The sequence below is a fragment of the Dermacentor albipictus genome, chromosome 7, assembly GCF_038994185.2.
Source record: "Dermacentor albipictus isolate Rhodes 1998 colony chromosome 7, USDA_Dalb.pri_finalv2, whole genome shotgun sequence".
Classification (NCBI taxonomy): Eukaryota; Metazoa; Arthropoda; class Arachnida; order Ixodida; family Ixodidae; genus Dermacentor; species Dermacentor albipictus.
In genome coordinates, this window is record NC_091827.1 from 113,464,178 (window position 1) to 113,489,650 (window position 25,473).

At 44.3% G+C, this 25,473-nt stretch overlaps 2 long non-coding RNA genes across 2 annotated transcripts in view; both read right to left on the reverse strand.

Moving 5' to 3' along the window:
- The window catches only part of LOC135907290 (uncharacterized), a 125,961-nt gene that overhangs the window by 73,321 nt on the left and 27,167 nt on the right, over positions 1-25,473 (reverse strand). The gene's annotated exons all lie outside the window — the stretch shown is intronic.
- LOC135907304 (uncharacterized) lies at positions 8,450-12,504 on the reverse strand. Its single transcript, XR_010565963.1, has 3 exons — positions 12,155-12,504; positions 11,300-11,384; positions 8,450-8,644 (listed from the first exon to the last, which is right to left on the reverse strand). It is a non-coding gene; the product is annotated as an uncharacterized lncRNA (long non-coding RNA).

The following is a 25,473-nucleotide window of genomic DNA, read 5'->3' on the forward strand; positions in this document are numbered from 1 at the left end:
AATTACCAAAGGTACTGCAAGTTAGATTGTTAATCGCCTAATTAGCAAAATTTAGGTGATAAGTCGAATATGTATTTCAAGTTCTCGTACAAGTATAGTTCGCCTCTTCGAATAGTCGAACTCAAGGACTGGAATGGTGGTATCTGCCAGAGGTGATTTCAAAAGCACCGTAATATATATATATATATATATATATGTGTGTGTGTGTGTGTGTGTGTGTGTGTGTGTGTGTGTGTGTGTGTGTGTGTGTGTGTGTGTGTGTGTGTGTGTGTGTGTGTGTGTGTGTGTGTGTGTGTGTGTGTGTGTGAGTTATCAGAATCACATCAAAGACAACATAGGGGAAATTATGTGTACTTAGACATTGAATTAAAGAAATGATAAATTAGTGGAACTGAACGTTGATGAAAAAACTTGCCTCGGGTGTGGAACGATCCCACGTTGTTGTCTTTTTCAGCTAGTTTAATTTCCAGTAATTTATCCTTTCTTTAATTCATTTAGTAACTACAACTAAGTTCCCCTGCGTTGTCCTTTTTGTCTATTTTGGCTGCTTATGATATGAATAGTAAAAATTGGGCCCCTAGTTTAACCCCCTTTCTTCTTGTGTATAAAACAGAACTGCAATTGTAATTGAGTCAAAATCATTGACAAGTGTGTTTCATCAGCCTTGTTTCACAACGGCACAGTTCCCAATACGTGCTGAGCAAATAATTTCTTTCTACCTGGGCGTGAATGATGACACATTTGTCGCTTATGGACAAATGCTCTTTCTTGCAGGAAAGATGTTACCTTCAACTTGCTTCCCAGCGATACTCCTGATTCGAGCATTTTTTTCGTGAACAACGGTAATTATTTATGTTTCGCTCTGCGACTTTTATTAATATCAAGAAGTCGCAAAATTCAATAAAAGGAAGTAAGCCCACTATCATCGCTAAGCGCAATGAGTCGCAAGGCGGCACATCGTAGTCTTTACGACCACAACGCCGAAACATTTACATTCGATGTTTCAAAAGTGTCAAGCCGATCCCTCAGCTCAATCGATTAACTGACCAGCTACGCGACGAAAACATTCGCACACCTTGGGGCGGTGAAGAACCAGCAATCAAACATTTACATCTTGTCGCGAATTATATATATGGTAGGCGAAGTTAAGCGGCTCTGCGTACACTCCGCGCTACCTTAGTGACTACGGTGTTGTGCTGCTGAAATCGAGGTCCAGGGTTTATTCTCGACTTTGGCGGCCACACTTTAATGGTTGCGAAAAGCGAAAACTATCGCTTACTTGGATTTATGTCCAAGTTTAAGAAATCCAGCTCATAAAAATTCGCTGTGGCCTTCTACACAATCCCACCTTGGTTTCGGCACGTGAAACCCTAGAATTTTAAGCTGCTCCTCTCGGTGCGCTTAGCGGCCTACGTTGTATACAAGGCGTCCCAGCTATCAAGCATCAAGGCTTTCCTTTGTTTTAGGCGACTCATTCTATCGAGTTGAAACGAGATGTATGCTGCGGACATATCATGCAAGTTATCGATCTCAGTATTTTGTGTTCCTAAATAAGTATGCTCTAATGACTAAACTTTTGCATTTTTATAGTCACTGCAGATATCCCTACTGCGTGTGTTAGAATACATGCGATAACATTACCTTTAACATTTTTTCGGCGCTCTATCTCGAACGTAATTCTTCTAAAAACTGACCACAAACTAGAAACAAAAATTGGCGACGTAGGTTCCCACGCGCATACCACCGCAGTGGGGCTCTGAAACACGCAGCAAACGAACTAAACGCTCCACACAAAACTCGCAGGTTGCAGAGTTCTGACGTGTCCGTTTATCGTACACGAAATTCCTACTAGCAGCAAGCTTGGCACGTGAGCACACAGGCGTCTGTCACGGAGGCAAAAAGTCTGCTAAGGCAAAGTTCTTACACATTGCAGCTTGGGCTTTGATATAGCAGTCACACATATATGAATGGCTCAGCGTTCTGTGACAAACGTTGCAATATTCGGTAAATAATACAAGCACATGGGGTCCGGGCTGAGGTTCTTTATTAGATTCGCTCGGAACAGTTAAGTAAAACATTGACAGGATGCTGTGCACCTAGTTCTCTTGTTGTACATTAGCAACTATATTTCCCTTAGGCTTTCTGTCCTGTGTGTGCATGAAGATTTACGTATTTTCAGATAAAGCTCAGCAGTACAGAACCTACTACGACTTCACCGACTACAAGACATGCCTGGTGCTAAAAGTACCTTACGACAACCATGACCGTAAGTTCGTTTTGTTACAAAGTTTAATTCTCGCATGTTATTCGCTGAATTTTAGGGTCTTTGATAAGGCGAAGAACGAAAGGTAAAGTATGTTTTAATGACAGCTCATCTTCTATATACGGTAAGAAGCTTCATACATAGAGTAAGAAGCTTCATACATAGAATAATACCTCATCAGGCCCTTAATTTTAAGCTTTGTCGGGAGAATTATAGTTCAACGTGGGGTGTCAATAAAATGAGTCTGAAAGTATTAGTGTGTTTTTCTGCATTCAATTTCCTTTAAAGAACAAGTCTGGGGAAAATAAAAGAAACGAGAACGAAATACTATCACTTTTTGACATTATTGAAATTGCGAACGCATTTGAAACGATCTGTTTAAGACAAATAAAACTTGAACCAGTGTGCACAAAACCTTGAAGCGATCGTGTGAATTCATGGCACAATATACTGGTGAAATTGTCTAATGTGATAAATTAGAGGGCAATGTGAGACAGTCCAAATCGCAGTAATTTAAGTGCACCGCAGGAACCACACAAGGTGATAGCAATGTAATGACTGTAAACTGCATTGGAATGAATCCTTTAAAACATACGGAGCGTATTTGACAGCTTCTGAGGGGAGAAGTTAATTGTAGGGCTCCATTAAAAAGGCACCTGCAGTAATACCGGCTGGTTTATATACATTAACCCGCGCACAATGCACGCTCGAGAGCACACACATCAGTAGAGCTACACAAAGAGAGATACTAGAACTCTACGGAGTCCACAGGCACAAATGTAAGTACATCGCGAGCACCAAAATGTGAAAAAAATGCAGACGCAGAAGTTCATGTGCAAAGAGGTCCCAGCATTGATTCCACATAGATCGACATATCACCAGTACTCAGAAATAAAGTCAACAAATGCACTAATGTATGTAAGACCCATAAAATGCACAAACACGCATAAAACAAAAAAAAATCTGGTTTTCTATTAGATTGTTTACAAAGTTTAGCTTGGAACATTCGACAGGCGCGATAACATAAGCCAACTTGGCATTGGCAACTTCACGACAGGGTTGAAATCCAACAGGACCGAGCAACTAAGAAGCACAATATCTGAATTTTAGCTTGATTTGTCTATTAGCGAAATATACGCACGAAAGGCACTCTTCAAATTTTTATCGTTTCGCTGCGCTAGACACTTCACTGAATTTTCTTCCAGACGTAGGCTATTTCTAGAATACACCTTTGGTTTTTTGTAGTTCCAGCTACGCAGCGCGCCATTATAGAGGGAGAAACGTTCACTGAAATATATTTCGTGCACATAATTATTCACGTAGTCGACACAACAAGAAACTTTCTGGAAGGATAGTGTGTTTTACCAGGGCGTGAACATTGGCGAATTGGTAATTCATCGTAACCTCCGAAGTAAATAGTCTCACGAATCAACTGCCCACTATAACGGAACGTATCAGGGCAGTTAAGAGAGAGAGAATAAACTTTATTTAGTCGCCTGCAGAACGACACTATGACTAAATGGAGCCGCGACGCGGGCATCAGGGCAGTTAAAAGAAGTTTTGGCAAAATTGTTTATTTGCGCATAACTGCACCGGGTAGTACTGAGCTTTGGACCACTTTGGGTGAGTCGGACAACCATCGCTGTTGGAAAATCAAGCATGCACCAAGTACCAGAAAACTTAGAAAGCCCTCCTCTGTTAGCCTTTACTGGTACAAATAGCATAAAGTTTTACAACAAATATCTGACCTGGGGCAAACCAAAGACGAAAGCCATTGAAAATCTGAACGTCAGCAACTCTAGTTACACCCCGCACGTAACCGTGGATCTCCTTAATGTAGCGCATCTGTCCATTCGCCAAATCACGCTGAGGCTAGCGTCATGTGCAGTGTTTTGGGAGCATGCTGCACAAGGCAGATCGCTTGACATTACTGGTACAACAATGGTCTGTACTTCCCACTGTTATGATCGTGAAATATTAGGGTCGAATAACCGTACTCGTCCGGACCTTGATTTCTTGGTGCTTCATGATAAAAACTTTTCACATGCCCCCAAAAGTGCGTTGTGAATTTTTCTTGATTTTTCCTGTATTTTTTAATCAAGATTAACGTTATAAATTTTCCACCTGATTGATAAATTTCAGAACTGATAAGGTTGCAGAAATAAGGGAAAAGACAATTGTGAAAGCTAGCTCTCAGTGTCGAATTTCTAATTCCAAGGTCTGGTTCCATTCGCACAACGATTCCATCATTGTGCGTATGACACGTCTCGGTCGATGTCTACCACCTGGCTCAAGGTATTGAGTGACGCCTTTCCGAAGAAGTTCCTTTTCGCGCGTTGCGCGCTTCGTCGGTGGACACAACCACGCTCCATCCGCGCTATCAAAAGAACCAACCGGCCGTGAATGGTAGATGAATGGCCGGCACATAATCGAGCGAATCGGATCTCTAGGAAACACGGCCCTGTATAAAACAAAGCGTCAATGCACCCAATGTGTCTGAAGTTTTTAAATGCAAGAATGTATTTGCATAGAAATTGGTGTTCGTTCGTCATGCACAGAATTCAATACTCCTCGTGTGCTTGAAGCTTGTAGAAGACTGCGACTGCCTGTACCAAACGTGTCCTGAATAGAGAACTTTAAGCATCTGACTTTTTCAACAATTCTATCTCTTCCAGACTGCATGCTGTGGGTCACAAGATCCGTGGTGCACAACGTACCTCAGGACTGCCTTGAGCACTATGAAGCGGCGTGTGATATTGGAGTGCCACTTGTCGACAAGGACATTTGCAAAGACGATGATGAATAAACTATCGTCACAATGCACTTTTAGTGCCTCGACTTGGCTACTGTTTGCTTTATCTTTTTCTGTCGTGTTTGAAAGCTTACTGTCGTGTTGTTCCAAAGCCTTATTTTAGAGAATGTGCCTTACGGTATACTCACCACAGCTTTAAAGCAAAACAATCGCTCTATAAAAGTTCAACACAGTCCAAATTAAGTGTGGACCAAATGAATGATTTCATAATCACATTGCTCGTGCTTTGAGATAGTTTCTGGTATTCACAACATCGCTTGGGCAGAAGGACGTGTTTGCGGACAGTATGCCTCCACTCATGTCTGATTTTCGCATCCTGCTAGTAAATGCCCTCATTTAAAGATAGTGTAATGTATCTCATGAAGACAAAGAAGCGCACTTGAATTCGGGCGCACGGACTGCGCGTGCGCAGAGGGAAGAGGCGCACGTACAGAGGCGTTCAGCGTGTCGGCCCTTGTCTGCTTCTCTCCTTCACAATATATTTTCGTTCTTAAGTCCTTTTTGACACTACGTAGCCACATTTGCTAATATTATGCACAACATGAAGATTCGCTAAAATTCTTTCTTGTGAACATAAATTCTTTCTTGTGAGCGTAAAAAGTGGCCTTATAACGTAAACCTATTCCAATAAGTTTTTTTCCAATATTCTGACGTCAAATTTGCGTAACCACCGATGCAAGCATCGGATGGTGACCCCCAGGGTGGTCTCAAAAACCAATCAAATGTTTTCCTCGTTTATAGGCGGTCACTTTTGCTTGCTTTAAAAACAAATAACATTGCCTACAGTGAGCGGCTTGCCTTGCCTAATTGGCTGAAAAAAGGCGAAGCGCACGTTCAAGTGGAGAGGGATTTGATGTGGCCGAGCCATTGCACGAAAAATTGATAACCGGATTAAGAGGGTGCTGCCGACGTCGGCGATTGGCTCGCTTTCCCATACTTAGCTAGAGGTGGCTGGTCGAAAATCGCGGCAGCATGCCACGGAAGGTTAAGAATGCCGCCAAATGCATACTCAGCAAAGAAGAGTTGGCACAGCGAGTTCGTAAACGTGCCGAAAGTGCTCGAAAACATCACACGGCCAGGCACAAGGTTTTATTATACGTAAATAAATCCACGCTCTCCGGCAGGTGCGAGTAGCCACTGCCTGAGCGACCGGCGGCAGCCATCTCTTATTCCTTTCGGAACGGGGCAGCCTGCGGCTATTCAGAAAAAAAGTACGTTTTGCTCGGCATATTAATGCATCTTTTAGGCGTACACGTCATTTTTCGCGGGGAGTTTTTCGCGGTTTTGGGACGTCGTATGAGAGGCAGGTGGAGTGGCTGAAGCCCAAAGACTTTTTACCAATAGCCTAGGGCTTACGAAAGAAAGGCGTTGAGTCATAATTATCCATTTTTCATTTGTTCGGTTCAATGATTCATAATCGGTGTGTACCTGTCATATTAGGTGGGAAGCTAGGCGAAAGGGGGTGGTCCAAAAATGTTTCTGACCAATCGTGGAGGGCCGATTGCAGCATTCGAATAGAAAAGCTTGGAATAGTTTTACGTTATAGCGTCCAAGGTTGTCTGAGCACGGGCTCTGCTTCTCGCACCGAGCATCGCGAAGCTGTTGTCTCTAGACTACATGGTTGGGAGAGACTGCTGCTGTCATCGTAATTGAGGTCACCGCTGGAAAAACTTATGAACTCTGCAGGTAACATTTTATAGCTATTATGAGCTAACTCATCTAGTAGTTATTCATGTCCGCCAGTGATCTGCCAGCCCCTCCGACATCTGTCCCAGCAGGCCAATGTCCTCTGCCAGATTTGTATGACGAAACAAAGAAAAGGGAACGATAAAAAAACCGAATTTCAACCTTCAGCGCCTCAGCCATGGTTCGTGAGCCCGAAACAAGAGCGAGTACGTTCATTTTCTCATTACTGCGGGCATCTGTGACTTTCCGTGAAGTGAGCCTTCCAAGGTAGGCATTATGTGTTTGGTTGCCAGAGAGGAGGGGAAACGGTGCATTGACACTGCATTTTTACCATGAAAACGCACATGACAACGTGATAGAAGTGGCGACATTGCCCTTATTCCTACAATTTTATATTAAATAACGGTGCCACGAATACACTTCTTTTACTTAAAAGAGATTTCTTTAAACTCACTGGTCACAGATGGCGTTCCGACTTTTCAAGTGCAATTCTGGAAGCGACGGTCGTGAGTAGTTCGACAAATCGCTGTATCCAGTTAGCTAAATAAAAATATTTACAAATTAACTTTCAAGTGAGCCGGTGTTGCGATTGCGATATTGAGGCGAAGCAGTAGTGAAGTCTCGTATCCATAGTAGAAATTTTATGTCCAGCGCTATGTGCAGTCTCTATTTATCTGACCCTAAAGTGCTCTGCAAAACATATGGGCGTTCAGGCTAGTAATTTTCCAAACACGTGCGTTAAGCTGTGTGGTATGATCTTAGGTGAAATGCCAACGGGTATTTTACATATTTTGGAGACGAATACCTTGACAGTGGCCTTACATATAGGATTTATGCTCAGCAGACATATTTATTTTAGTTAATATTTTTAATTAGCTACACGAACATTGTGGCTTGTCGTGCAAGAAACGTCCGCCTCTTCACTTACTCCAACTGAACACGTGAGATCGTGCCAGATGCTCTTGAGATTTTTTTAAAAAATTTGTGGGGACTTAATACAGCACCCACGTGATATGGCTACACGACTGTACCACGCCGCAGTCATGAGACGTGCGGAAAAGAACTGGTATTTTCAGGGATTCATTTGTTTTACAGTTCCTTTACTGCGGCACAAAAATTTTCTCGCCGTTATTACGCAGACATTTTGGTCATTGGGCACTCAAGCGTAACCTTATGGGCTGCACTTTGAACCCTTATGAAAATATGAGATGAGTTTCACATGAAAGTCTGACGAGTTTTGACATCACAGCCATTAGACTTTCTGACGAGTTTCTTTGGAATTTTCTGATGTATTCCTAATGTCATTCTATAACATATTGGCCACCGTCTTTCTGTAGAACTCTTGACGAGTGCTTTTCTTGTGAGCATGAAATGTCTTCCTAATGTGCGCTGCAAAGCAGTTTTCTTGTGACTTTCTCACGTCTTCCTAGCGAATCTCTAATGAGCTTATACATTTTGACTGCCGGTGCTCGTATTACTCCTATAACAAAATTGGCCACCACGTGTGGTAACATTTTCTCATGTGTCCCAATGGCAGTCAGACCTTATTTAAATATGTTACCTGTGCGTGACTATCTTTGGTGCTATATATATGCAGCCTGTATGCATGTATGTCCAGTGAAGATGCAGCACTTCTGACATGTACATGGGCCCTACATATGCTGCATGTTAGACATTACTCAACGAAAGAAATTTAACAAAAACATTTATTGGGCATATCAATGCTTCCTTAAATGCAGAAGGAGGTTAAATGAAAGGAAAACACAGTATCAGCCTGGTTACGGATGTGATATCTCCCTTTCATTTAATCTCGCTACTTATCACTGAGGAGAGGCTGTTCTTGAGGTGGAGTGTCGTCATCTTGAAGTAAGTGCATGTGTACCCTGCATGGTAGAAAGGACAGATAATTAACAAAACTTGGCAATCAACCACAGAAATACACGCTGTATCACTTGCTGCAGAACGGTCTGGAGACGTTATAGCTAGTTCTGCGAAAAATTTATGTGGTGTCGGTTCACACAAAGTTGAGGAACCACTGTGTGGCCTTTGGGTGCAGCAGTAACTACAGTAAGCAGAAATTGCTCTTGGCTGAACAAATGTGCAACATGGATCAGCTGTGGCGTGTGTACATGTCGTGAACTACTTCAGCTATATTGGTTTTGACTTGACAAAGGACAGCAGTGTCTGTGGATTGCTAGCGTGAATGAGAAATTCTCACTAATTACTTGGCATGGAAATGAGCGTAGGAGTGTTTGTGTATGGGCAACCCAATGCATCCCAGAGACATCCAAGTGCCAGTCGTTATAGAATATTTGCATCAGCTACGGGCACAGTTCTCATACATTCCAAGCCTACTATGTCATGCATGTGTTGGCCTCCTGAATGATGGCATATATCCCATTCAAGAAATACACCACACCATGTCTGGGGTTTTTTATCATTTACACCCGAGCACTACTTTCAGAGGGAGGGCACAAGTTGAAAAACAAATGCGCAGAAGCATGACAAACAAGCTTGCATAAAAATAATTTAATAAATAAGCATGGTGGCTGCTATGCCACGTCATTAGAGAGTATTCCTCTTTGTCATGCAATCATAATGAGCGTCGACTGACACACGTCCCATTTTTGGCTGTGGTATTCTTCACTGATTTTGTTGTATCAGTTGGTTGCCATAGGCGAACGAAACAGATAATCAAGCTAAATCCAGTGCACAGCTTGTCGTGTCAATGCATGGTCAAATAAGACGAGCACACTGGTCCTTTGAGTGAATTATGGTGCTCTCCTAGGCGCATGCTGAGGCACCGGCTAGTCAGCGTGCCCGATGTACATTGGACCAAATATGCACGTGATCAAAAGAGTAGCCTACATTAACCCTGAAAGATACGAGACAAATTTTGGGTATTTTTAACTAAGCAAGCCTCCAATGCCTGGGTGCCTTTGTCAATTCACTTGTGGACTGCAATGCACGTATATTTTCAGCAAAAATAAATTAGGCAGCATATGCACAACAGCCATGTTGTATGGTCTCCCTTCCCTCGCTGCGCAAATTTTGTCCTCAAAAGTTACATGAACTGATTGAATTGAAAATTTAATCGAGAAACGCAAGGAGGCAAGCGAGGCTTGCTTGGTTAAAGGTAGCACCAAATTTGTCCAGTGCGTGTCAGAGGCACTGTGCTGTATTCCTTTCACATGTGGTCAAATGTACATAGCGCAGACTGGCTGGTGCCTAAATATGTACCTGTGAGATCACCATATTTCATTCAAAAGACCAGTATGCTCGTCCGACTTGGCCACACATATCTGCAATGGGGCTTCAGGCCAGATTAGGATTGTTTATCTGTTTTCACCCATGGCTGAAAATTGGCAAGAGAAATCAGTCAGGCGCACCACATAAATAACAATAAGTGTGAGCCAGCCCCCATTATCAATGCATGAAGAAAGGCATCCTTTGTAGATTACAAGGGATAGAAATTAGTCTGTGCCTATTTACTTCTTTTTATGCAGACACCATTTACCATGATTTTATGCCTTTGAATTATAACTTCTGCCATCCCTCTCAAATTAACTGGTGCACAACACAAGTGCACATCCAGTGCTATTTTTGTTAGTCCTTCCAACAACTTAAACAGTCAGTTGTTAGCCAAGGTCATGTTGCATAGTCTCCCTTCTCTCATTGCGTAAATTTTGTCCTGAAATGTTACATGAACTGATTGGTAAATTCAAATGGACACTACAAGTTTCGCCGAGTGGACACAGCTGGTTCTCAGAAATGCACAAAAACAGTGATGGGTATCTGTTGGCATCCTGTAGTGTGTGCAAACTAGCTGTGACATTGCTGCAGTAAACACACTCACAACTGCTACAATGCCTACCAGCATGAATAAGGGCAGCTTGCAAAGAAAAGAATACGAAGAAAGTGAGAGAAAAAATAGAAAGCTTACCAGAAAACACCTCACTACTTAAGTAACTGCAGCACAATGAATACTGGCCTTCCTATTTCATTTCAAGAAATTCTAGTTCATCAAATGTGTATTTGCCAGTGACAGTTATTCTGAGAACAAGACAGACATGATTGTAAATATCAATGTTAAACAATGGTAGGCACATTGCGTGCTTAGACCTGTGACATATATGGCACACTACACTTCGAATTCTTACATGGACAAAAACAGCACATGTGTGTATCATAAGCAGAAAGGAAAACAGGGAAATATGGGCTACAGCATAAGAAACAGTTCCAAACAAATAAAACCAAGATAAAAAGAAACATACTGTGTAATAGGCAAAAATAAAATGGACTTGCAGCCAAGCAATTGATGCGAGAAAAATACTAAACGTCAGGACATGCGACGTGTAGTTTTAACAGAACAAGATAATGTGTGCATAATATCTACAAACACAAATAAGCAGCAAGTGGAATGATGTTGCAGAAATATTTAGCCTATTTAGCAAGATGCATTAAGTAATATGTCGATACACTTATCCACTAATGATACCGAGATCCTACTTTTGTGAACACGTATACTTAAAGCATACCTGACATATCCATCCAGATTACACGCCGTGTTGCTGCAGCCATGGCCACGGGTTATGTGGACACTTGTGGGTCACGGCTTCACCACTACAAAGAGAATTCTGTGTTAACTTATAGCTGTGGCACAGTAAGACTATCACATAGTGAACACATGCAAGGAGCATGTAAAAACAGTCATGAAAACAATGCATGCACTGGTGCAGCGTGGCAACAGAGCACAAAGTCAAAGTTACTGATGAATGTCACGATAACAGGGACCCCTTCAACAAGGCAAAATTTCGCACGCAGGAGCAGCAGCGCATTACATGAATGTTTGTTTACATAACGATTCTAGAGTTTCTTTCATAACTTTAAGTAACTATCCCTTGTAATGTTTACTTACGTCGAAGTTATGGCAACACCCCTTCAAAACAAACCTGTATTCGTAGCACGCTGTGATTGCTTACATTTTTTTTCCCCAATACTGCTCGTAAATCGAAAACCTTGTAAGCAGAGATTATCTACAACGTCGAATCATTTATAAGCGAGGAAACGTCATAGCAGTAAGAATCGGTCAAGAGGTAGATGAGTCGTTATCATGCGACTTCAGCAGAAAAACGGGAGCTCACGCACAAGTGCGCATGATGAACACGATTATTTCTGAACGTAATCTTTCTCATCAGAAGAAAACGCTTATCAAGATTTTCAATTCTGCATTATGGCAATTAATTCGCGCAACTAAACTCTGACACCCAGCAAGCATCGGCATAGGTTTCACTGTTGTCGTGGGAGTTCTCTTTCCTCCGTTCGCAAGGCACCCTATGCCCACACGAGAAGCACGCACAACACGTGTGTAGTTAGCAAGCACGGTTACTCACCTTTTGAACGGCCCGACGCGGTCGAAAAGCGCCCTCCAAGTTGCCAGTGCTTCGATGCTACTCCCAGCAGACATACCGGTGCATAGTGGACGAGCAGTGGCACGCTAACAACACGCATTATTTCTTCGCGACGTCCACCCAACTTTCCACGACAACCAGAGACAAAGGGAACGCACTCCACAGCATGAACATCGTTGGTCCACATTTCGCTGGCGCGCCACGCACACGGCGAGTTTGCAGCGAGACACAAGTTGTCTGTGGCGCTTATGCGCACGCGAACTAAGTCACATTTGGTTACAGCAAACACAAAAACACACGATCTAACAAGCACATCGTTGCAGCTCGCACACCCGACCTAGAGAGGCTAGAACTACTTTCTAGTGTCGTGAGCGGCCGGCGCCCCCAGCGGGCGAAGTGAAATATGTTCGGATCCAGCCACCAGAAGGCGCTGCAGCCCTCTGGCGCGCGAGAGAGTGTTCGGCCGGGCCGCGGTAACGAGGGAGCCGGGTCGGTGTGTTTGCCGTGTGCTTCTGTCGTGATTGTGCGCTTTGAAGCTTCTGGTGCTGTGTTGTCAGAACAAGGTGCTTCGAACATCAGCTGCGGTCTGTGTTGAACGTGAGTGACCATGCCCGCCCGTAAGGGTAGGACGTGCTTCGTGCCCTTGTGCAAGGGTGGGTACAAGTCGTCAGCAGAAAAGGTGTCATTGTTCCGAGCCCCTGCCGATCCTGTTCGCTTGCAAGAATGGGCCAGAAACATCAAACGCGACGACAAGGTACTCGACAATACATGCGTAGTGTGTTCTCGTCATTTTGATGAACGCTACATACAGAGAACATTCAAGCACGTGATAAATGGAGATGTTGTCGAGCTAGAACGCGAACGGCCAGCGCTTACTGATGATGCTGTGCCCACTATATTCCCTGATGCACCTTCATATCTAACAAAGCCTGTTCCGAAAAAAAGAAAGGAGAGAGACCTCGTCAACCAATATGCCCCACCACCGAAGCGCAAGGCTTTATGTGAAAGCTTGCCTGACTGCGAACTCGCCGAAGGCATTGATGTACAGCCAGCGTCGGAGACTTCCCCGCATGAGTTCAGCAATGTTTCACCGCCTTCAGCTCTTTGTAACAGAATTGTGCTCTCAAATGACCCCGGGGTGCTTTGCTTCGGGTGGCACGGTCGCGTGGAAACAGATGTGCTTGTTATTAAGCACGTCACATTCACAGTGTGCTCTGAACTGACACAGGGACAACGAGAAACAACATTGTGCCGCATATACTGCCGCAACATCAAGGTTGATGAATTTTTCGTGGCCACCGAAAGTGACGCTCTCGCGGCGTTAAAGAAAGCTGACGCACTGCTGCTGTGCCCTGGGTGTGATATTCAACCCCTTAAGTCTGGCCAGTGCACTAAGTTTGGTGGAGTGTACTATTCGCACGCGTGCTCTGGCACAACAGCTGTAGGAAAACAGTGTTTGCGTTGTAAGTACACTAGGAAGCTTATAGCGAATCAGATGCGCCGGCGGAAGCAGAAGCCCAAACCAACATTCAGGCAGCGAGCTGCCAAGAAGTCTGTTCAGCTGCTCCGGACAAAGAGAAGGCTCGGAAAAGTCCAAGAAACTGTAGAAAAACTGCAAGTTTTGAATGAATCTGTGGCCAGCACGGCTTTCGAGCAGAAAATTAGTGGACTGCCACCAAAACAGCGCTTAGCTGTAAGAACCTGCTTTGAAGCCGCGTCCAGAAAGTCAAGCCGTGGTATGGCTTACGACAAGCTGTGGGTTTTGGAATGTATCCTGATGCGAATGAAGAGCCCACAGCTCTACGAGCATATTAGAAGGCATCAAATCATGGCACTACCAAGTAAGTCATGCTTAGAGAAGCACATGCAAGGATTTAAAAGCACATTTGGTTTCAACTCTAAGGTGTTTGCAGCCCTGGAGCAAAAAACAAAGGACATGGATGAGTTTAGTGTACATGGAGGACTTGTGTTTGACGAACTGAAGCTCTCTGAGAATATCGCAGTGAGAGCGTCGGGAGAAATAAGTGGCTTCATAGACCTCGGCCCTTTCACAGAACCAGAAAACAAGACTTCTCTGAGCGACCACGGACTCGTCATCTTGTTTCAGCCTTTCCAAGGTGAGTGGTTTCTTCTAATTGTACAATATTTGGTCTTGCACTTTTTAATTCTGCATATACGAAACAAAAAGCCTTCCTCTGTCCTTAACACTGCAATACTTCTGCTTTTTTTTTTTCAGGAGAATGGACCCAAATACTCGGCGTATTTTCTTCTAGAGGCAACGTGAAGGCACCTCTCCTGTCCAAGCTACTACTTGAAGCTACAATAATGGCTGAAAAATGTGGTCTTCGTGTTGATTATTGGACGGGCGATGGTGCACCATGGAACAGAAGTCTTTGGAAGCTGCTTGGGATAAAGGGTAGGTTGCCTCATTCCATACATTCTCATAAAACTATTTATATTTTGCTTGCCTGCTTTCGTTTACATAATTTTCTCGCTCATTGCAGCGTCATCAGTGGAAATCACATGCAAGTCTTCCCATCCCGTTGACGCAGCAAGACACCTTCACATGATTTCTGACTTTCCTCATCTAGTAAAATGTGTGCGAAATAGCTTTGTTTCAAAAGGATTACAGATACCACAAGGTCATGTCCATGTAGGTCCTATCCAGGAGGCTTGGAAGAATGATAGCGACACCGTTACACTGAAGGTCATGCCACATATTACTAGAGCACATGTACAGCCAAATGCATTCGAAAAAATGCGAGTCAACCTAGCATTCCAGCTATTCAGCGAGGAGGTGCTCAAAGGACTCTTCTTCTATAAGAGTGACCTTGAGAAAAAGTTTCGTACATTTGAGCCAACAGAGCACTTCGTAAGGCTTATGGAAAAGTTAATTTTCATCATGTCATCGCGAACACCAGTGAAAGGTCTTCGATCCGAGTCTAAAAGTGCGAACTTTCTTGAAGATTTTATTATATTTTTAAGTGAGTGGGAGGAGTATGCAGCAAAGCATGGTGGGGGTTTTTTGAGTCCAGGGACTGCCCTTGGGCTCCGTGTAACACTGAAAAGTACATTGTCTCTTCTGGATTATGTGACTTCCACACTTAGGTATAAGTACTTACTTACTGCAAACCTCAGTCAAGACAAAGTGGAGAACATTTTTGGGATTGTGCGTCAATCATTTGGATGCAATGATCATCCTACTCCAGAGCAGTTTTTGATCATTATTAGCAACCTCAGCTTCTACAGCTTAGCGAGACCACCCAGAGGTGGAAATTCACAGCCTGAACTTATCAATGCACTCTTGGAGCCATCTGATGCATGTCAAGAAAAAGCTGCTCAAATAACAGCACTGGTTGACAAGCTGTTAGATGAAGGGAACTTGGAAGATGCTGCAGTTGTGGTGAAAAAACACAGCTCCTTGCTTGACCACAAGGACTACGCACAGAAAAAGAGTGACAGCCGATTAATTTATTATATAGCTGGATATGTCGTGCGGAAGTCGCTGAAGAGAGTTTCATGTCCTGAGTGTGCGTCTTCACTCTGCATTCTTCCTGGTCAAGCCATGTCGAACGATAATGTTTCCTTAACTAAAGAGTTTGACCATGGTGGCTTGATTTACCCATCGAAGCCACTTGAAATACTTGTGACAGAACTTGAGAATGCATTTACTGTTTTCTTTAGCAGGAACAAGCTACATGCCAAGAGCATGACCTGTTTCCTAAGCTTTGTTCAAGGAAATAAACTTAAAGTGGTTGGCTGCTCAGACCATGGCCGCGAAGTGACAGCCAACATTATTAAGTTTTATGCCCTTACAAGGCTGCATTTCCTCGCGAAAGCTTTAAACAAGTGTAGAAACTCGCAGAGAGAAAAGCAAAAGCTTCTAAAGATGAGGCGGTGCCAGTGAGAGTGGGGCATTGTCGAGTTCATTGTGGATGGTCTCTTATGTTTGTACATATACAATAAAGATATTGTATATGCCGAGTTCTGGCCTACTGTTTAATGTTCCTGTTGCAATGTAGCTCTAGTACACTCGACCAGCCCTGCTAGAAGCTTCGGTGCTGCCTTCGCCAAAAGAAGAGGACTCCGTGGTATACAGTTTGCAAATGCGGTGCCATGGCGCTTAGCCCAGTTTCAGTTTACCTGTATCAGCTTACATTGTTTTCAGTGTAGGCTCTTGCGTAATTAGCACTGCGGCTACGCAGAAGCAGCTTTCATTTTGGGAAACCTGGGCATGGCAACTGCATTACAACGGGGGCGAAAACACCAGTGTACTGAGATTAAGGTGCACGTTAAAGAACCCCAGGTAGTCCAAAATTATTCCGGAATCTTCCGCAATGGTCTGCCTCATAATCAGATCTCTGTTTTGGCACGTAAAACCCCATAATTTCATGGTTTCTTGTTTTGTTTTTTTCATTTTGGGGCACCCCAAGAATAGCGTTTCAGAATGCATGGTACCGATTTCTTGGTATGGCAGAGGAAGAATGTTAATCGCCTGTAAGCTACTACGAACAAATAAAAACCTCTGACTTCATTAGGAGAGCCACAACTGTGGATACAGCAAAAACGTTCGCGTACTTGTCTGGCGAAACCAGCGCTGGATCTTGCACCAAGCTCGCGTGGTGGGCAGAGCCATGCTCCAAAAAAAAAAAGAAAGCGTGCCACAAGCGAAATAAAAGAAAGGCGAAAGCACGCTTCCAGCGAGTTTCGGTACTGTAAGCTGTAGGATCGCGCACGCGAACGCCAGAGTCGAGCGCGCCAGCCAGCGGCAGCGCCACCTACCCACAAGATCGGGAAATATTACACTTCTCCTCCGTCGGTCCGGACACTAGAAAGGTTTCCAGCCACTATACCCGACCGACTCGAAAACAGAGCGACAGGCTGATTGGATTGGATTGGATAGGAAACGGGACGGTAGGTGGCGCCACGAACAGGTCGGTTGGGGCCAGCCAATGTCTCGGCTAGCGTCATCTGAGGATTTGTGCGGCTGCCTAATTGCGCATAGCTGTTGCAAGACAAAGAGAACCAAAGATAAGTCTATATTGTAAGCTATGGCTTGGCATAGAAAGAAATTCTATAACTCATTTTCAATTTGAATCGCTTCGGCTATCTGCAGCCAGCAAAAGTATGGCCTTCGAGATCTGAAAATGTTAACCCTATAGAAAGCCGTTGCGGTGACGCTATTCGAACAATTTTCACTTCAGTTACCTCTCATAAAAACCGTGAATTACGCATTTCGCTGCTCCCCGTGCTACCTGCGCCGTCACTTCAATTTGAATAACTTCCTGCTGTCGTTCACATCAACTATATAGCCTCAGACATCGTTGACGCGATCTCCGAGCGACACATGTGCAGTGTGCGATGTTTTAGTGCCCGTTGCAACAGTGTCAGTCGGAAATCATCAAATCTGCTCGTGTGGCGCAGCTTACACCCCTGTCGTCCGTATCTTGCTTTCGTGTTGGCGTGTTTACCGTGCGCGGGTTGCACTCCTGTCGCTCGTGCCTTCTGTGTTGATCGTGCTACCCACGAAGATTCCTCGAAAAACCCACATGTCTCGGCAGCGTGCATTTGTCCTATGTGGTATATGCCAGAAGTGTGCGCTGGCGTACGATGTGCGTGCAACCAAGTACTACAGTGCGTTCCAGCAAATAGACGCTGCCGCTTACGCGCAGTTTCTTTTTCTTTTCTTTTTTTCCCGTCGTGGTTGCTCAGTGGCTATGGTGGTGTTGGGCTGCTGAGCACGAGGTCGCGGGATCGAATCCCGGCTTCGGCGGCCGCATTTCAATGGGGGCGAAATGCGAAAACACCCGTGTACTTAGATTTAGGTGCACGTTAAGAACCCCAGGTGGTCGAAATTTCCGGAGTCCTCCACGACGGCGTGCCTCATAATCAGAAAGTGGTTTTGGCACGTAAAACCCCATAATTTTTTACGCGCAGTTTTCCATGTCATGATCATGTCAATCTGCAGAATTGTCGGTTTGCCACTTAAAGACTAGTAACACATCCGAGTAATCAAACTGCCCAGAACAAGGCATACGCTATAGTTTGGCACTGTTTGCCAAATGTGATAACGGGGTAACACAATCTTACAGTGCTCTTTAAAAAGGAAAGAAAATGACGTCGTTGTTTTGTGCCTAGCCCTGATATATCGGAAGCGTTTCCAGAGTACTCGGCGCTCACGCTGTGTTATATCGTTTTCTTCATTTTTGTCTCTTAGACTGCCCCCAACGATGAATCAAAACCACTCCCAGCAAAGGCCAAGGGTCCGAGTGTCTTAATTAACTGTATTCTAATTAACGGTACCTTACTTAACATCGTTTTCATTAACACCAATGGTCATGAGTTCGACTCCCACCAAGAGTCATGGGTCCGAGTGCTTTCATCAACTATATCTTAATTAACTGTACATTAATTAGCATCGCCTTCATTAACGACAACGTTCGTGGGCACAACTCCTACACAAGATCATGGGTTCGAGTGTTTTCATTAACTATATATTAATTAAATATGCCTTAATTAACATAAACTTTACCAACTAAGGCCGTGGGATCGAGTGCCTTAAGTGACTATATTAATTAACAGTACCTTAATTAACATCGCCTTCATTAACAACAAAGGTCGTGGGTTCGATTCCCACCCAAGGTACTGGGTGCGAGTGACTTGACTGCTGGATCTTAATTAACAGTGCATTAATTAGCACCGTCATCATTAACAAAAGTCGTGGGTTCGAGTGCCTCAAATACCTGTATCTTAACTGTGCTTAATTAACACCGCCTTCATTAACACCGAAGATCGTGGGTTCGAGTGTCTGAATTGACTATATATTAATTAACATTACCTCAATTAAGATCGCCTTCATTAACAACAATGTTCGTGGGTTCGATTCCCACACAAGGTAATGAGTTCGAGTGACTTAATTCCTAGGTCGTAATTAACTGCGCCTTAATTAGCATCATCATCATTAACAAAGGTCGTGGGTTCGAGTGCCTCAAATAACTGTATCTTAACTACGCCTTAATTAACAGCGCCTTCATTAACACCAAAGGTCGTGGGTACGAGTGTCTTAATTAACGACATAATAATCAGGTGTACATTAATTAACATATTAACATGCTTCGACTTCCACTAAGGGTGGTACGTGCGTTCGAGTGCATTAATTAACTATATCTTCAATAACTGTCTTAATTAACGGTATCTTAACGCCAAAGGTCGTGGGTTCGTAGCCTTAATTACCGCCAAAGGTAGTGGGTTTAACTCCCATGAAAGGTTGAGAGTTTGTAACCTCTTCGTACATCGAGTGCTCAGGCCGACAATGCCGGATTTTCCGGCTCATGAGCCATTTAATGCTATCGCATTACAAAGAATTTTTCACGACTTGGCATCGTACACATTCATACGTGATGTACTTTGACATTAGCAATAACACAAAAAAGCTGTATACTCCTCTCATCAGAAATCTTAGGGTGCATTCTCATTTGAGTCTCTGATGTACTTGTGATGCCAAAAAACATTAGACGATGCATTTCTTATGCATGTCTGATGTCACCTTAGGAACACATCACGTCCTCTACAGAAACTCATGGTTCATTTTCATAAGGGAACAGCTATATTTCAAACGAATGATCTACTTTGAGAAAGTATTTTTTAACGAAGCCGGTAGTGTATTTCGTTCTAATAGAATATGCATTCTCGACACTTAGTCTGCGCTTAGTGCTGACCTATAGCAGTCTTTGGTCAGGCCCAAAACATCGGCATAACGCAGCACTCAGAGCCCACTACGTGCCGTAAATGCGTATGTTATTAGAAGAATGCACCTTCTCGAAGTTGCTATTTGAAACATGTTGAAGCTTGCCAAATCTTTTGGAATTTAAGTTTTTGGAAATGCACAAAAAGTTAGGCTGGTGCATGGGTGTGAAGTTCGACGAAATGCCAGAGGGGCAATGTCCAAAATTCTGGACATGGGCGCCACCATTTTGTGAAAAACAACTTCTTTGCAATACATGTGATGCCATTCTTCACGGCTACAGCAACGCCTATTAAGAATGCAAAAAGACATGCGCATATGCCACCACTCTCAGAGTCAGCATGGCGCAAAACATTACGCAAGCGAACACGCCGGCGCAGTTTCGCCCGAAGACGCAGTTTCGCCATAGGTTTCGCCCGAAATGCGAAGCCTCGTTGGCGATAGCAAATTAGCATAAAGCCATACAAAGCAAGGATAGTACTTCTATCGGCGGTAATATCCTGTTGACATTCGCTTCGCAACTAAATTAATAAACGTGGTGGCAGCACCCACGGCAAACACGAACACTTCAGAATCGATGTCTGCGGACGCTGGCTGTCAAAACGCTGGTGACAGCAGACGCGGCAGCAGCCGCAAGCGAATCGCTTCAACGCAAAGCTAGCACCGAGAAAACACAGCCCGCACAAAACGACGAGCCTCAAGATATGGCTCTCAAGATATGATCGCGCGAACGCGCGCTGCCGCCTGATGCGCAGTTGCAGCTGGAGAGAACGCCGCCACCCAACCTCCTTTCTCTCCCCTCCCCTTGCCCCCCCCCCCTCGGAAACTCGCAGCGTCGCGTGCATCGTGCGCGATTGAAAACGGCACGCTTCCCCTTCGCATCCGTCCCTCTTCGAACGGGCGACATTAGGCCAAGTTCTTCGACTCCTCTCGAGCACTTTCACTCGCACATGCAGCGTAGGGCGCGCGGCGACGGTGTTGTGCCCCTTGGACTTGATGCGGAACCAGATGGCGACGCCGACGGCAGAGATGCGCTTGAAGTGTCTATGTAATTGCTATCGCAGTAATAAGAACACACGCACCGTGCTATCGGACAGCACATTCCCCCGGGAAATTGGGAAATCTCTTCAGCCCCATAGACACCCATAGTGGTGAGGTCCTTGCATTTATTTATGAAAACTGTATAGGTGTTACTGCTGCCAAAGGGGATGGCATCGTGCGGATCGCAAAGAAGTTGTTTTGCAGAAAACGACCTTGTCTGATGTGGAAGCTTACCAGAGCCTTCTGAGACGTTTATGTTTCTCGTCACTCTGCTTATGTACGTCCTTCAGGTATTGCATACCTTACGGCTTCTGTTGCAAGAGATACACAAGAGTTTTCGCAACATAATTTGCAGCTCGAGCTTTTGTGTCAGTGAGGCGTGATAATCTTTTCATTTCTCAGAAAGGGGTCACCTCGAATTTGCTTGTCTTTCTGGCAGGGAATATCTTGTTGTTTGTTTTTAATTGTTTTTCTGGACGTCCAAAATCAAGATTTCGCGTCAAATATTAATGATGTTCATATTTTACCTAGAATATTACTTCAAATGATGTCAGAGAGCAATCTTTACGTCAACTCTGTTTCACGATGATAATGATGATGATGTGTGGTGTTTTATGGCGCAAGAGCCAGGTTTGGCCAAAGAGCGCCATGACAAGTGGTAATGTTAACGGTGTATTGTGGATGACGTGCACAATGAATTTAACATGGTAGATGTGATATGGCTGTAAAAGGGCCTAAAACATCCGCTGTAAGTGTCGTAGAATATATACGTGCTAAAATATTGACGCTGACTGGGTAGTGATGTGGGCTACGACAATGGGCTTTCGTTAAAAAGATGGTGCAACAAAGCATAACAATGAAACCAGAGTTCCAAGAGAGCCCTTGAATGCAGGCCTGTTAGTCATGTGGTAACAGTTGCCTGGTCAAACGATTATCAGGGTGTCGATTTCGGCTAAAAAATCTAAAAATATTTGCAGATTAAAAACGGTTCATCGCTAGGAAAGAATGCATGGTGAAGAGGTATATTCTTGCGATATGCAGAAGGGAAATGCTTTTCCCTCTGTTTCTATTGCAGAGCACTAAATAAGAACATGCAGGACTGTGCGACTATTGCCGCACTAATCACAAGTTGGAGAATCGCCCCCCAATCAAGAGATGAGAGTGGGTACCGTATGTGTGGCCTATCCTTAATCGGCAAAAAAGTACTTCCTTGTACCTTGCTATTTTCCCATTTATCTAGTTCCCCAGCTTCTGTTTTATTATGTGAAGCTTATTCATTGCTTGTGTACCACACTCGCCTTGCCAATGATTACTCAATTTACGGCGTAGATAAGGCTTTAGGTCTGTGGCAGGGATGGGGATATTTAAATCTGCGTCGCTAAAAGTTACTGACCTAGCGCTTTCGTCAGCAGCTTCGTTGCCTTTTATACCTTTGTTACCAGGTACCAAGCATATAACAATCACTTGATTGCACAAATATAGGAAGCACAACAGACGGTACAGCTCACTAAAAACTGAGTTCTTATATTTTCTTGGACTAAGTAGGGCTCTGACTACACTTATGGCGTTTTTCACTGGTCGATCTGGAGCAGCCGCCTGAATCCTCGAGCGAGCGCTCGGCTTTCACCAATCCGAGTCTGCCAGTGGAGCGCACGAACGTTCCGCTGGAGATCACACAGGAAGTCTGCGTGCACGTGACACAAACCGGTTCCGCAAACTATGCCCAACACAATGTTGTGCGTACCGACCGGGTACTGATTTCGCTTGAAGACGGAAGTGACGCCATGTGACGCGTTCTATTTCCGCCCGAATCCGCGTCTCGGCGGCGGAGCAAGTGAGAGCGATCCGGCGCGGAGCGAGTTGATCCGAAACGACCAGTGGAACGCGCGAACCCGCTCCAGATCGACCAGTGAAATTCGGATTCGTTGCCGCGGAGCAAAAAATCCTGCTCCGAATCGACCAGTGAAAAACGCCATTAATGAATCTGTAAACACAATAGTACTAGCAAGTTTTGTGAGCCTTATGTTTTGAATAGCCGATAGTATAGCGTAAGCTTCCGCTGTAAAGGTACTTGTGCGTGGATTTAGTGCCCCAGATACTGAAAATGAAGGTCCCAAAACTGCGTAGGAAACTCCTTTAGAGGACGACGTAGTAGTTCTACGGAAACCCACAAGGCGGAGAGAAGTAATTAATAAAGGAAAAATCCGACATCCACCTGTTTCGTAGCAATTGCTACAAAGGAAACACATACGGGTTCCTCGAAAGAAAAGCCTCAGAGGTCAAAAAAAATTCGTCCTGGTTAGAGGACTTGGAAGCATTTGTATAGCATTCCTACAGGAGTACTTCCCCTGAAGTTCACGCAAATAGATTTGTATATGTGCTTCTGGCGCCCTCTTAGATATTTCTACGAACGAGACGTCACATTCAATGGTCTGCCAATCCCATGGTAGAAGCAAGTGAGTGGGTGCCATTAGGACATTCTCTGGGACTAAGACACATGCTTCTTCTGCCAGTGTTATCAAACGAAGGTTCAACTGAGCTCTAATAGCTGGGCGGTTGCGAAATAGCCTGGCAGTAAACACTTCACGAATAGGTGAGTGACATGGATGCCTCACGTCTGATATAACCATGAGAGCATAGGAAAAAGTTAAATATGTCCTTTGGAGATGTAATGACCATTCCACATACAGGGTTTCTACGGGACTTGTCCTAAAAGCGCCTGTAGCCAGGCTGATACCCAAGTGGTGAACGGGATCTACCATCTTCAAAGCACTAGGCGCAGCAGAGCTATATACTATTGCCCCACAGTCGAGGCGGGAACGTATAAGGCTTTTGTAGAGGCTCAAAAGGCATCTCCTGTCACTTCCCCAAAATGTGCGGGACAAGAGCTTCAGTAAATTAATTGCCTTCAGACAAATGTCAGTTTCGAGTCTCAGATGATTCCTAAAAAATTATGTTCGCGGCTGACAGATAGCGGCTGTGCATTAAGATGGACAACAGGGTCAGGTAATATACCCCTCTTTTTAGAGAATAGAACGCACGTTATTTGGGGGGGGGGGAGGGGGTTTACCTTACACCCATTCTCGTCAGCCCACTTAGATATTTTGTTTAGGCCAAGCACTACATTCCGCTCACAGATAGAAATATTGCATGATTTAAATCCTATCTGTACGTCATCCACATACACTGAATTGCTCGTGGTATGACCCTACAGAGGGAATTCCTTTTTACCATGAATAGGGTGCAGCTCAGCGCACCACCTTGTGGCAAACCTGTTTTCTGCGTAAATTGACGAGATAGCACTTTACTAACCCTCACACAGAACGTACGATTAGAAAGGTAGCTTTGAATCAGGTTCAAGAGATTGCCTCTGACACCAATACCAGCCACATTACGAAAAATTCCAGAACGCCAGGTTGTGTCGTATGCCTTCTTCATATCTAAAAATACCGCTAATAAAAACTGCCTGTGCACGAAGGCATCTCGGAGATTCGCCTCCATGCCGACAAGGTGACCTGTTGTACACCTACTCTCCCTAATACCACACTGCAAGGGGGCTAGTATTTTGTTGCTTTCAAGATAATGAATTAGGCGACTGTTTACCATTTTCTCACAGAGTTTGCACAGGCAGCTTGTCAGGGCTATAGGCCTGTAGCTGTTGGCCGAAGTCGGATCCTTGCCCTCTTTGAGAATAGGAATTACGACTGCTTGCGTCAAGGCATATGGAATATAACTGGCAGAGATTATGGCATTAAAAAGTGATAGTAGTGTTTTGTGTGTTTCAGCGTGTAGGTATTCGATCATCTCATAAATTATTCGATCGCCTCCAGGAGCTGATTTATTGCACCAGTTCAGAGCAGCCTGATATTCCTCCACGTTAAATGGTTGGTTGTAGGGTCATTTTTATGTCCTTTCTGATTCAGAGGCTCTTGTTCCGCTTGTAGCTGATATCTTAGAAATGTATCTGAGTAATGGGATGAACTCGAGATGTACTGAAGATGTTCCCCTAGTGAATTAGCTTGGTCCTCAATGGTGTCTCCTTGCGTGTTTACTAAAGATAGAGGATGAGTTTCGCGACCTTTTATTTTTTTGACCCTATTCCAGGCTTTTCGTTCGTCTGTATATAGATTGATGCTAATGATGTATTTTTGCCAACTTTCCCGTTTGACCCGGCGGCGTGTTCCTCTACCTAGTGACTTTATTATCTTGAAATCGATCTGATTCTCGTCAGTTGGAGATTCGCGAAGGTGACTCCAAGCCTTATTTTAATTTCTACGAGCTTCCTTGCACTCCGCATTTCACCAGGGAACACGTCGTTTGGAGGGCGATCTATTTGATTCAGGGATACATAGTGACGCTACATAAACAATAAATGCTGACAGATCGGCCTCGGCGACATCCGGAAGAAGTGCAGCGATGTCTTCCCAGGTCACGCGGGTGAGTTTTTTATAACGTTTCCACTCGGCTGACACGATTTTCCAGTGGGGGACGCATGAAGAGCATTTATCACATTTTG